General features: G+C 40.3%; 1 pseudogene; it reads left to right on the top strand.

The window, feature by feature from the left end:
• The first annotated feature begins 223 nt into the window (after positions 1-223).
• Positions 224-4320, top strand: LOC125081757 (nucleolar protein 16-like; annotated as a pseudogene).
• Positions 4321-6939: the final 2619 nt, after the last annotated feature.

Raw genomic sequence — 6939 nt, 5'->3', positions numbered from 1 at the left:
AGTCTAGGAAATGACGGACAGGGTTCCAGTCAGCCCTCCAGTTTCTGGGTCAGGCTTCTCCTGAGAGATCCACATTCCCTGACTTGGATCTCTGAACTACCCATGAAAAGTACCACAGTCCCCTTCTTGACTCACATGAGCAGGAAGTGAAGTTCCATTTCTTAGAGCCCAAAGAAATTCAGTGAGGACAGATCCTTCCAGCCAAACCCAACCCCAAATAACAATGCCACTCAAGATTCTGGTGTCGCAGGAGAGCAAACCAGGCACCCTTGACGAGAAGTGAGCCTCACAGGACCACAGACACACTGGCATGACACCAATCCTAGCAACCAGGGGAAGCTCAAGAAATAACAAATCAATCAAGTAACCAAAGAACAGCTTAGAAAGGGTATTTGAAAGACTGGTGCATTACAACTAGCGATGAGTTAAGACAAGATAGCCACCTTCAAATGACAGAAGCATATTCAAAAAGAGGGGGAAAGACTGGCACCCATTTTCTTTCTTTTTGGACTCATACTTTACCTCATTTGAAGGGAAAAAATTGATCTGGCTAAATTCTGATGTCCTCCAGTTGGCAAAGTAGCCATCAAAGAGGAAAAGCCACAGAGTGGCCCATTTCCGCTCATCTACAGGAGAGACATACTCTTCAAGGAATTGTCCGAGGTGGCATATGATCTGGAGCAAGGATTTAACGGTCCTCCTGTCTCTCCTGGAGACTCAAAGCAAAATCAAGTGGCAAGTGTGACTCCCTACTGGGAAGTGGTAGGACTCCATGGTGGTCCCCAGTGCCTATCCAGAGACTCCCAGCAGCCTGCCACATCTTCGCTTGTCCACCCTGAACAAGAACAATGTGTGCATTCACGCGGCTGAATGCAGCTGGTTTTTAAAAAACTTTCCACCATGACTGCCTTTTTTCTCTGAGGTCATTATCTCATTAAAATGACATTTTTAGTGACACACGTGTGATAACAGATGGAATAATGAGTGAGATTTTAATTTTTTATACCAGTCTTCACTAGACAAGATATGGAGTTAACAACTTTACATCAGCTCCTCCCAATGTTTTGTTTTGTTCTTCTATGTGCACGTGTGTCTGTGTGCGTGTTTAGTTGTTTGTATGTTTGTTTATACTGCTCCAGAAATCCAAGAGACTGGAACTACTCTCCTTTCTCACCTTCTGCCATGACATATTCATGTGTGAACTATATGACTTTAAGCCCCTATCCAACCATGGCTTCTAGACTCTAGGATTGAACTTTATTTGTAACAAACCTCGCAATCTGTCCTAACACTCGATGTGGACAAGCAGAAGAAAGCAACATGTCTCCCTCTAGAATCGCTCTTGACTTGCCTCAACTTTCTAGCCTGAATTTTCTAGCTAAGGAGCTGCTGCCAAATGGGGAAATGTCACTGAGAGAGACATTAGAGTTTTGCCTCAAACTTTCTGTTTTGAAAATTTTTGAGTCTACCAAGATGTTAAAAGAATTGAACAAATCATTCAGATATCCTTCACTGTTACCATATATATAAACCACATATATATTTATTATATATAAACCATATGTATATGTGGTTTATATATATTTATCAATATATATTTTCATTTATATATTATATATAATAATACAAATATTAAAATATTAATAACTATAAAATTTATGTTTATAAACCATATATATGTGGTGTGTATATATATTTATATATATATATGAGACACTTTTTTTGGCTGTACCATTTGAAAGTAAATGAGACTTATCATCACATTTCACCCTTAAGTACTTCAGCATATATTTCCCCAAAACAAAAACATTCTCATATAAAACTATAATAACATTATCATTCTCAAGATATTTAACTTTGAGAAACAATTAATAATATTGTTACATTAATAGTTATTATAATAATTTGTCATTGTATTCGTTAATTAATATGAAATATATAACCCAGTTTCATGCCTTGTTCTACCTTTCATGATTTCTGACATTTTTGAAAAGCTAGTTGTCTGGTAGAATGTCTTCTATATTCTGGACTTGTCTGATTGTTTTCCCTAAATTAGAGGCAGGTTGAGCATTTTGGCAAGAATACTACAAAGGTGGTATTGTATTCTTTCCCCTCACATCAGAGCAGGGGTCTCGGTTGCAAATGTATCCCATTACTGGTGATCTTAGTTCAATTAAGATGGCGCCTACCGGATTTCTCATTGTAAAGGTAACTTTTCCCTCTCTAGTGAGTAAGTAATCTGACACAGTAAGGGTTTCAGATTCACCTTTCACTTTTCCTGCCCCAGACCCGCAAGTCAGCTATTTCTGTAAGGATCCCTGATTTTTTTAAACATTAAGATTTTGGTGCTAAGTATTTCAGTGACATTGGAAAGAGCATATAGTTTCTTTCAATGGATTCGATTAAAGGAACAAAGAAAGATGAGTTCATACTAATGCAACCACAGCTCTTCTTTCTTACCTCCCCACCATGACTTATTTTCCCCTTCCCTGGTTCCGAACAACGCAAAACATCTATCCTACAACGTAGAGAAAACAGTTCCTATGTAGGTAAACCAGTACCACTTCCTACAACAAAACTACTAAGCAAATTCAGGTTTTCTCAACAGTTTCTTTTGTCCTCAAATCCACTAAGATCGTACAACCAGAGCACATAGTTTAAAAGTTAATTGCATTGTTTTTTCTCTGTGGTCATGTAATTTGATATACAGTTAGGTTTGTTTGTTTCTATTTATATTCAATTTTAGGTAGATTTCGTTTTCTGTTATGGACTGAATTGCCCCCTCTCCAAGTTCATATGTTAAAGCCCTAATTCCACTTATTTGTTATTATTATTTAGAGATAGGGCCCATAGAAAGGGTAATTATAGTTAAACAAAGTCATAAGGGTGAGGCCCTGATCTGATAGGATTATTGTCCTTATAAGGAGAGACCCCACAGAGCCTCCTCACTCTCTCTCAATCTCTCTCTATCTCTGTGGGCGTGCACTGAAGGTGAGGATAGAGCAAGCAGGGGGTCTTCTGCGAGCCAGAAAGAGAGCCCTCCTCAGAAACTGAATTTTAAAAATTCACTTATGTGGGACACCTGGGTGGCTCAGTGGGTTAAGCCGCTGCCTTCGGCTCAGGTCATGATCTCAGGGTCCTGGGATCGAGTCCCACATCGGGCTCTCTGCTCAGCAGGAAGCCTGCTTCCCTCTCTCTCTCTCTCTGCCTGCCTCTCCGTCTACTTGTGATCTCTCTCTGTCAAATAAATAAATAAAATCTTTAAAAAAAAAAAAAAAAAAAGAAAAGAAACTGAATTGGCCAAACCCTGGTATCACTTCTAGCCTCCAGAACTGTGAGAAGATAAATTTCTGTTGTTTCAGCCACCCAAGCGATTCTGATATTTTGTGATGTCAACCTTTGCCTTGTTCTTCCACTTACTGTTGATTTCTTATAGGACTCTGGGACACCTGCCTCTCTGGAACAGTAGGGTTGTGGCCAGAATGGACATACAGATGAAAAAAATAATAATAATCAGCAAGTCTATATGCTTCAGATGTCTCTACGTAGATTACAGTTATTAATACAGGACTCCTAGAACAAATCAGACAGTGTCTGAGATAATTTTTTCGGGAAACCAAGCCTAAATGGGAGGTTAGCCTGAAATATCATCTGGTCAGTGATAAAACCAAGATTGAAAGCCATACTTTCTCTAGATCCAAAGCTTGTGTTTTAAATATCGTGCTATAGAGTCTGCGACAAGAGGCGCTGAGAGTGAGAGCCACCCACTTACAGTTGCCGGTTCGGTGGTCGAGGCAATGCCCAAAACCAAGGGAAGACCAGGAGACAGAAGTTCAGTTACAATGTTAACCCGAAGCGGCTGAACCAGAATGCTCGATGGAAAGCAGCATCATGGGTCCAGTGCTCCCACATCTGACATGCCTGGGACCACGCCAAATCCGTGCCACAGAACCTGGCCGAGATGGAGTTGGCTATGGACCCCAACAAGGCGGTTCCCCTCCGTAAGAGAAAGGTGAAGGCCATGGATGTGGACGTAGAGGAGAGGCCTAAGGAGCTCGTGCGGAAGCCCTATGTGCTAAACGACCTGGAGGCAGAAGCCAGCCTTCCAGAAAAGAAAGGAAACACGCTGTCTCGAGACCTCATTGACTATGTACGCTACGTGGTGGAGAAGCATGGAGAGGACTAAAAAGGCTATGGACCGGGAAGAGAGGAATTATTATCCACGTACCCTGAAACAGATTCGGAATAAGATCAACGTCTGTAAGCGTTTTTACCCAACGGAGTGATTCTTTGCAGAAGAATAAGAGGGAGGTTGAATGATTGGCTTATGCCTGCCCCAGGCTGAGGTCTCCTCCTGGATCAGAGAAGCTCAAAGCCAGGGGTTAAGGCAAGGAAGGGGATGTAGCTAAATGAGGCTGGTCAAACCCCGGGAATCAGAAGGTTAAACACACATGCACACGCACGCACACATACTCCCCTTTCTGAAGGGAAGGAACGGTCTCCAAGAGGCTTCTGAGGGCCCTGAGAAAAGCCAGAACCTATTGTTTTCAGCGTGGGTGGTTTCTTTACATATAGTCTGTACATAATAAAAAGACCATTTTATAAATAAATAAATAAATATTGTGCTATATACTACAAGGAATAATAAAGAGTTAATAAAGGTTGGGGCACCTGGGTGACTCAGTCCTTAAGCACCTGCCTTTGGCTCAGGTCATGATCTCAGGGTCCTGGAATCGAGCCCTGCATCAGCCTCCCTGCTCAGTGGGAAGCCTGCCTCTCCCTCTCCCACTCCCCCTGCTTGTGTTCCCTCTCTCGCTGTGTCTCTCTCTGTCGAATAAATAAAATCCTTAAAATAAAGAGTTAATAAGGGTTAATAAGAGTTTTGGGGATTATAATGAGCCTGTGGAAAAAACTATTCATTATGCATTTATAAATAATAGATAAGTATATACACATGTAAATATTTTTCTCATGTGCATAAAGAAAAACGAACAGGTAGACTTGGATTTATCTGAATAAGATTTGGGAGCATGACTGAATGCACTGGGATTGTGGCCAATCTCCAATACTAAGACACCCCAAATGTACCCCTAACTTAGTCTCTCAGCAATGCGTCTTTTGACGTAAAACTCACCCTTAGGGAACAAAGAACTTCTGCATCCGACTCAGTCCAAGAAAGCTCAAGGTTGCTTCAATTTCTCCCATTCCAGAGAGGTGGGAAAGGACTGTGACGACCATGCCAACACCCATAGTAGAAGAAAAGAGAGATTGCATGAGGTCAAACTTTACCATTGGGAAACATAGTCAGGTGGCATGAAAACTTTCAAAAGAGATAGCATTTACAATTAAGATTTTAAGCCTGAAGGGCATCATTTGGGTCCCTTTCTTGGTATGTATTTTAGAAGAATTAGAAGTGCCAACATTGATCCAAGAGACAGAGGGATTTAGCATGTCTGAGTCCAAGGCTGTGGTTATCCCCAAGACCAGATCATCTCTGCTTTGCCTGAACCTGGCAACAAGAGTCAATAAATCCCCTGTTGTGGTTTAGGTAAGGTGCAGTTTCACTTGCAAACCAAGACCCCTGACTAGTACATACATCACCATTAACCCTCACAATGGCCTGTAGGGAAACTAGAAACAATTTTGTAATGAGAAAACTAAATTTCACATACTGTAATTAACTTATTTAAGGTGGTATACTTAGCAAGTGGCAGGTAGGATTTGAACCAAGGTACTCTGAGGCTGAAGCACTTTTCACTAGATTATATTATGGAAAACACTGTACATTCAACAACTCTATTAACACAGCTTATTTATTAAAAAAATATAGATTATAACGTGTGTTTTTTTTCCTTACTTCTCAGTTATCATGAAAGAAACAAGAATGTTATTGAGCACCCACCAATGCTAAATTCTTTCGAATATGTGAGATCATTATCCCCCGCAGCAAACCCGTGAATCATCCCCATGGATAGATGAGGATACAGAGCTGCAGAAAGTGTAATTAGTAATTATCTATTTACTAATCCATTAACTAATTATCCTGTTAGTCAGTAAGTAACAGGACTAAAGTACAATGTCTTCTGAACAGAATTCTGAGGTTTTCTTAACGCTACCAAATTCCTTCTTCCTGGTGTAGGATTTGATTGTTTTACCCAGTTCCACAATTCAAGGTGCTAACAATCACTGAGTGGCCTTTACTCCTCCAGGGAGTAAGTGAGGTCTTATGAGAAACTAACCAGCTCAATGGACAACATTCCATGTTCGACCCAGTTTCAGTGGTAAAAACTGGTAGAAACCATCAGAGCATTTCTGGGCAATTACCTCAAGCTCAGCTGACTTTAGTATTCATCAACAATAATGAATTTACAAAACCCACAGTGAGTGTCCAGGCAAATAAATTACCTCATTTATATGTTATTGTCCTGGCTAATAAAGTTTACATTGATAAGAACCAACAGTGGAACCCAGCTTGGAAAACCAAATGTTTTCACTCATGACCATTAAAAATCCTAGACCATTTCTGAAACATTTTTATCATTCTGTGACCATCAGTTAAATTTTTCTTCATAACAGTATTAGATTCCAAGTTAAAACATCAGCACTTTAAATGTTTAACATGTTTTTATTAACAGTTTCCTTTGCTCTTATAATGGCCCAGAGACTCACTCTTTCAGGCACTGAAAAGATGGTAAAAGAGCTTTACTACTTCCTTTTGGAGGATTCCAAACAGATTTATCTTTTTCTTTCTGAATGCATTTTTTAATGTATTCGGGTATAAACGTGCATACAGAAAAGCTCAGAAACCATAAAGTGAACACTTTGGTGAATCACCCACATTGAGTGCACTCATCTAACCAACACCCAGATCAGGAAATACCAGAACCTTAGAGTCATCCCCATCTTGGTCCTCCTCCAAGTAACTACCTCTCTCCAAAG

Source organism: Lutra lutra, chromosome 12, assembly GCF_902655055.1.
Source record: "Lutra lutra chromosome 12, mLutLut1.2, whole genome shotgun sequence".
Classification (NCBI taxonomy): domain Eukaryota; kingdom Metazoa; phylum Chordata; class Mammalia; order Carnivora; family Mustelidae; genus Lutra; species Lutra lutra.
The sequence above is the reverse complement of the archived record's forward strand: the minus strand, read 5'-3'. Positions and strand labels throughout refer to the sequence as shown.